At 38.7% G+C, this 7,085-nt stretch overlaps 1 long non-coding RNA gene across 1 annotated transcript in view; it reads left to right on the forward strand.

Annotated features, from left to right (window-relative positions):
* Positions 1–5,777, forward strand: part of LOC102019438 — a 17,845-nt gene extending 12,068 nt beyond the window's left edge. The window contains exon 3 of the long non-coding RNA XR_262081.2: positions 5,104–5,777. This is a non-coding gene — a long non-coding RNA (uncharacterized LOC102019438). The remainder of the gene's footprint in view (positions 1–5,103) is intronic.
* The last annotated feature ends 1,308 nt before the right edge of the window (positions 5,778–7,085 follow it).

Consider the following 7,085-nt stretch of genomic DNA (forward strand, 5'->3'; position numbering starts at 1 on the left):
TTTTTGTCAATCAAAAGAATCACCAACTGAGTGAAAAGAAACCCATGTATTGGGAAAAAATTTTAGCCAACTGTCCCTCAGACAAAAGACTTCTCTCCTGAACATATTAGAGAATTTTAAAAAATCAGAAAATTCCCCCAAATTGAAAGACCCAATCCAAAAATGGGCATTTGAGAGGAATATGCACTTCTTAGATAAAGAAATACAAATGGCAAATAAATAGATGAAAAAATGTTCAACATCATTAGTCATTCAACAAATGCAAATTAAAACAACACTGAGATTTCATCTTACTCTATAAAGAATGGCTACCATCAAAAAAATCAACCAACAACAAATGCTGGAGAGGCTGTGGGGAAAAATGAACCCTTCTCCACTGTTGGTGGAAGTCTAGACTGGTGCAACCATTGTGGAAATCAGTCTGGAGAGTCCTCAGTAAACTAGGGTTAGAGGTCTTATTCAACCCAGCTATTCTTCTTCTGGGTATTTTTCCAGAAGAACTAAAAACACCATACCATAATGATATATGTGCACCCATGTTTATAGCAGCACAATTTGTAATAGCTAAATCATTGAAACAACCCAAATGCCCATCAACTGAGGAATGGATAAAAAAAGCTGTGATATTTTTATATAATGGAGTATTACTCAGGTATAAAGAAAGATAGACTCAAGGCTTTTATCGGTAAATGGATGCCACTGAAGACCATACTCATAAGTGAAATAAATAAGTCTCACATGTGTAAACATTATATTGTCTCCCTAGTACAAGAACCTGAAATAGTAAATGAAATCTAAAAGGTACAATAGATAGTGAGAAAGGGAAAGAAACACACACCACACACACACACACACACACACACACACACACATACACAAGATGGCTGGGATAATTTTACTATTAATTTCTATTGCTTTCTTGAAAGGAACAGTTGATATTTAATTGTTTGATCATTCTTGCATGTCTGAATTTATCTGAGCAACCAATATGAAGCTAACAGTAGGTAATGAAGCAACCATTGTTAATTTCTTGTCACCTTGTCTGAAATTCTGTGTTGTTTTTATGTTGTTTTATTTATGTCTGTGTGTTTGTTAATATGTTTTGGTTCTTTTATCTCTAGAAATAAAATTAAAAAGAAAATAATGAAATAATAATAAGTTAATAAGACTATATATAACTTGTACCATGTGAAGGAGAAGGTGTAGTATTGAGAAATGTAAGACATTCAAATTCCTGGAAAGTTTAATTTTTTAGTAAAATAATATAAAGTGACGATTTTGTCTTCATTATGGCAGGCGAGAGTTCTACCACTGACCCACCAATGCTTGTCTTCATTATGGGTTTAATATCATCCAGTTCAAATTCTGAGATAACTGTTTGAAGAACTTGACAATATTTAGACTTAACTTAGAGGAATAAACCTGTGAAAATAGGAATACGATGAAAAGTACAGGAGGAAAACAAGTCCCAATAGATATTAGGGTAGTGTATAAAATTATAGTAACTGTAACACTATGGTTCAAGTTCAGCAAGACTCTGATTAGCTGATGCAACAGAAGAGGTGGCCCAGACTTCCAAACAGGTAGCAACTTACACATGACGCAGCAGGCAGTGTAGGCATCATTTCCAAGGTGTGGGGAAAATAACTCGGAAGATGGTTCTGTGAAAACTAATAGCCACTGGAAAAAATAAGAATACTGAACTGTCATCTTATTCTTTACACTAAAATACATGTCCAGAAGAGCAAAAAGTAAGTATATAAATCAAGTTGTAATTTCATTAGAGGAAAATGTGAGTGTATATTTTTACAACCTTGTAGTGAGTAGAGCCTAAGAATGAAAATTCCTGGTATCTAAAAAGAGAAAGGTAATTGCATAAAATACTAAGCTTCTGTGTAGTAAAAAAAAAAAAAGGTAAGGAATAAATTGGGAGAAAAGTAGAACATATCAGCAAAGAGCTTCTTTCTCTAATAAACAAAATCCATCTAGAAATCAGTAAGAAAAAAGATCAACAGTGCAACAGAAAACTGGGCAGAAGGCACTAAAGTGTATCACAGAGGAAATCAGTAGAGAAAATCTGTCTGTTTCATTAATAATTAAGCAAAAACAAAATAATAATGAGTTATACATTTTTGCCTAATAGATTAAGAAATAAAAAAATGATAATATCCATTATAAATGAGAAAGCAAGACACTGGTGCTCTTATAAATTGTTAAAGATAATACAAATTGGCATCATGTTTTTGAAAATTTTGAAAGCTTTTACCAGTTGAAGATTGTTATGAGTTAAACTGTCTCCTCCGCATCCCGGTCCTTCTACCTGCTCCTCACACAAAAAACAAGATACATTAAAATGCTAACTCCCGGTGTGTCTGACTGTAACCTTATTTGGAAATAAGGCTTTTGCAAATGTAATTAGTTAAGATGAAGTCACATTGGAATGAGGTAGGCCTCTAATCTAAGGTCTCTGCTATCCTCACCAGATGTAAAGATGGAGACACACAGGGAGAGCACTACAGGATGCTGAAAGCAGAGATCACAGTTACAGAGATTGGACTGTAGTTTTGAGGTTGGGAATGTCAAAAATTGCCAGCAAACTACCCAAAGCTAGGAAAAGGTCAGAGAAGGTATCCCTAAAGTTTTCAGAGGAAGCCTGGTCCTGTGGATGCCTTGACTTTGAACTTCTAGCCTCCAGAAGTATGACAGAATTTTCATGAAGCCATCCAGCTTGTAATAATTGTTATAGAAGCTCTAGGAAACTAATACAGTACAAAGGTCAAAGTCGATATCAAAGACTTGGTTCCACCCAACCACTCATTCAATTATACATATTCAAAGGTGTTCACTTCAGTTTTGTTGAAAAACTGGATATTATCTGAATATCCAGAGAACTGTTTAAATAAAGTATGATGCTTTTTAATGGATATACTAAGATGTAGTTAAAAGCAGTGAAGTAACTGAAAATGAGCTAACTTTTGAGAAATTTAAAGTAAACTAGGAAGTTGAAAGACTATGTTGAAAGGCACTGGGAGATCCCAAGCTTAACGTTTTTAAAAGCCATAATAATGTGCTTATATGTAGATAGAGAAAACACTGAGGTACTTTTCACAAGTAGTGATTTAGGATCAGGGAGCGGAGAATGTGTCTTTTCCACATCATAGATACCTGTAAGATTTGGCTATTTTAAACACTGGCAGGTATGCTTTTGTCATTAGAAAAAGTATATTGGTATATTATAAATTCTTTGACGGGTGATTTGTACTTCACCTTATTCTTCTTGAGTTTTTGTTTGTTGTTTTTCTGGTGCTGACGATTGAACCCACGGCCTAGCACAGGGTAGTCAAGTGCTCCACCACTAAGCTCCATCCCTACCCTTCCTAAGTTTTCTATTATCCTCCTCCTCACAGCAGCGGTTATCTCTTACCTTTCCAGAATTTAGCTTTCTGATAACCTCACCATACAGACAGTTGGCAAGAATAAGAGAACTGGGGAGAAGATACAATAGCCCTATCTGCTTGCTGCTATGTGCACCCTCAGGGTCTGTTTGCCTTTATACTCCTTATGGACAGCCTTGTTACTCTCATTTCCACGAATATAGCAGTTTAGAAGAGGGAAATAGAATTGCTGGTGGCAGGTACATGGACAACAGAGGGAAATTTTCAGAAAAAATTAATTTAAAACCACTGCAAGTATTACATATATAAAAATCTGGGCTATTATATTGTAAAAATAAATTATCTTACATGTCTCAGCAACCTCCAAGGTAATTTTTCTATTACAAGTCAGTGTCCTAAACTATCATTTTAATGACTCAGTGTAGAAGTTTTTAAGTTATGTCCATTGTTTAAGAACCAAGGGAAGAGTATAATATGTTTGATTTAGATTTCCATTTGAAATGGTTAAAAGTAAATGTTTAGGGCTTAAAGAAAAACATATTTAGTTATCTGGGAAATTTCCACTGCACAGAAAGACTAATCATCCAAGGGTTCTGGATAATCAAGATTTTTCTCTCTTCTTTACTTCCTGGAGAATTTAATCCAGGCCACCCACAGCTGAGAGTTTTAGAAGTCCCCAGTTGAGCAATTTACTCACAAGAAAAATAAACATGGAGGAGACCAGCCCCAGGAGTGTGGGGTGCTAGGTGTGGCTTTGCTCGTAGCCCCGCCCTTGAGGTCCAAGGAGCTGTGAACTCCATCTCTCCCTCAGGCTTCCCTCCCCTAGCTAAGCCCAGAAATGGCTGGTTAGCTTGTAAAGCAAGTAATGCTTATTAACCCTAATTACTGTGTGGCACAAAATGATTAAACAAATCATGAAGAGTCAGATCGACTTTGCCATAAGTGCTTTTAAACTTTAGAAATGGCTTGGCAGCTCAAGTATGCTCAGCTTTCAGAAGTCATTGTTTCTAGCAAGCATGCTGCTTTAACCACCTCCCATCAGGGAAAAGAAAGAGGGAGGAAGTGAGAGAAGGCAAGGCACAAGGAGGGCGAGGGAGGGAGACAGGGAGACCAACCAGGGGGAGAGGGAGAGGGAGGAGAGGGAGAGGAAGAACCACCCATACGAATGTTTCTTTATCAGAATACATTTTTACAAACTCTGGCTGCAGCACTTGGTTGAAATTACTGTAATCAGGCCAAAATGTCTGTGCTGCAGCCGCCTTGTTCTAGAATTGAAGCTAAGGTTTAAGTCAGGCTAAAAGTTACTGTGCAATTCACTTTTTCTTGCTCTTTCTCTCTCCTCTTTTTAAAAAGCTGGTAACCAGCATTAAAGACGTTGTGGTTGGTATCCTTATAACTAAAATACAGCTTCATTTCTGCTCGTGGAAATATGTAGTCAATTAGCCATAATGTGGTCCAGACTCCCTTTGATATTCTAAAATAAAAACATTCCAAGTTATTTACTTGAGAAGAATCATTTCTAAGCACGCCCAGTAGCTGCTGTTTTTAATAATGCTGCTTTTAATGGGTGTGGGGCATTCTGGGTGGATGAGGGCTTAAAGTTTTCAACTATTATCACTGGATTTTTGGAGTAACAACCACAAGAGATACAATTACTGGGGTTCATTCATGTATATTTAACAATTTGTGTACCCCTTTCTCTTTTCAGACAAGGTAAAATGGGAGTAAAGAGCACCCAGAGAAAAGAAGCAGATGGGAAACCCCCGCTATGAGAATGCCTTGCCCTACAAAACCTCATCACAGGGGCAGCAAGAGGAGCTGCCCTCCACGTGCCTTACCCGAGTAGTTCCTAAATCCTTATTCTTGGATATGAGAGGGCTGGATGCCCAAGAATCTCCTGGGTAACATTTACAACAAAACCCCAGAAAAACAGAATCCTGGCTTCCCTCTGATTTGGAGGGGGTCAGGTGGGGTACAGCAGGGTGAGCAAGAATTAGTCTAAGGGACCAGTGTTTTTGTCTGGTTCCAGCTGCTGTCTTAGCAAACGTGACCCTGGCTAACTTATACAGAACAGAGATTAATTTCATACAGTTCTTCAGGCAGGGAAGTTCGAGGTTGAGGAGACTGCATCTCCCAAGAGACTTCTTACTACATTTTTGCATGGTAGAAGGCAGAGGGCAAAAAAGCATATGCGTTGTATGTACACAGAGATGAGGGGTGAGGAGAAAAGGATGTGGTCAAACTTATCCTTTTATCAGGAACTACTCCTGAGATAACTAATCCAGTCTTACAATAACACCATGAAGGCAGAGTTCTTGCAACCTAATCACCTCTTAAAGCACTACCTTTTATTACATGAACACATAGGGATTAAGTGTCCAACCCGGGAACTTTGGGGACAGTCAAACATGGTAACTAGTGATTTGGAAAGCATGACTTCTCACTGATGTTTGGATCATTTGAGCTCTCTGGCAATTCTCTGCTGTATGAGCTCAAGGAAACCAGTGAACTCCTCTGAGCCACATATTGACCATTTATAAAGTGCTGATAACAGTAAACTCCACCTCCAAATGTTGTTTTGAAAATCAAATAAGATTAGATATGCAAAAGCACTTATTAATCCAAGTGCTCTATAATTTTAACTAAACTTAGATATTTAAAACATAGTCATATTTGTGCTAAGTGGCAAGGGAAGTTAAATGTAACCAAACTGTAGCTTGGGAAGAGTTTCTGACTAGAGAGACAAGCTATAAATGAAATGACATAAAAGCTATGTGTCACAGCGTATTAAGCCACTAAAAAGAAATTGTAGTATGTACCATAGGTTCTGTGTTAAAATAGACCATGTGGGAGTCTCAGCTTTGCCTCCCTGACCAGCATGCAAGGCAGGCGAAACCTCGAGCACCCTCTGGGGCCTCAGTGGCTACCCACCACACCCATAGTGTGTCAGCCCGGCATGGGCTGAGCCCCAGACATCTTCAGGAAGCCTGTGTGGGTAGCAAGCTCTGTCCTGGGCAAATCTGAAGCCTCAGTGAACATGACCTACATCTTCCCTACTCTTGTGGAAGCTGGGCCAAACCCCAGACAGTCTCAGGAACACCAGCGAGGCTCCCCCGCCCTTCCCACACATGCCTGGGAGCAAACTGAATGCAAGAAAGGTCAGGAGCACCTGGGACCCCACCTTGCCACCACTCACCAGCACAGGAGCTACACTGAGCACTGGGGATCTTCAGACTCTCACCCTGCCACTCACGCAATCAGGACAGTGAGGCTGCACTCCAGGGAGACTCTGGATCTTCAAAAATGACAAAACAAAGTAGTAAAATGCAATCCCAGACCTCCACATCACCCAAAACAAGTCCAAGAGGCATCAACACAGAAGAGCCTGGAAGTCATACACTGAAATGATAGCAACTGAGGTAAAGAAACAACTCCATCAGGCCATAGAAGACAACAGATCAGAAATAATGTCTCAGGTGAAAAAAGAAATGACAACAATAATGAAAGAAATGTTCAGCATATCCAAAGATGACATAGACAAGACAATAGAAGAGCATAGAGAACTCATGGAAACCTTCAGGGAACAATATAGAAAAGAACTAGAAGGTATGAAACAGATGCAAACAGATATCCAGGAAATTAAACATTCCATTGAAAGCTTGCAAAACAGCCTGAATGAAGTGGAAGATA

This window comes from Chinchilla lanigera, unplaced genomic scaffold (assembly GCF_000276665.1).
Source record: "Chinchilla lanigera isolate Chin_1 unplaced genomic scaffold, ChiLan1.0 scaffold00040, whole genome shotgun sequence".
Taxonomy (NCBI): Eukaryota; Metazoa; Chordata; class Mammalia; order Rodentia; family Chinchillidae; genus Chinchilla; species Chinchilla lanigera.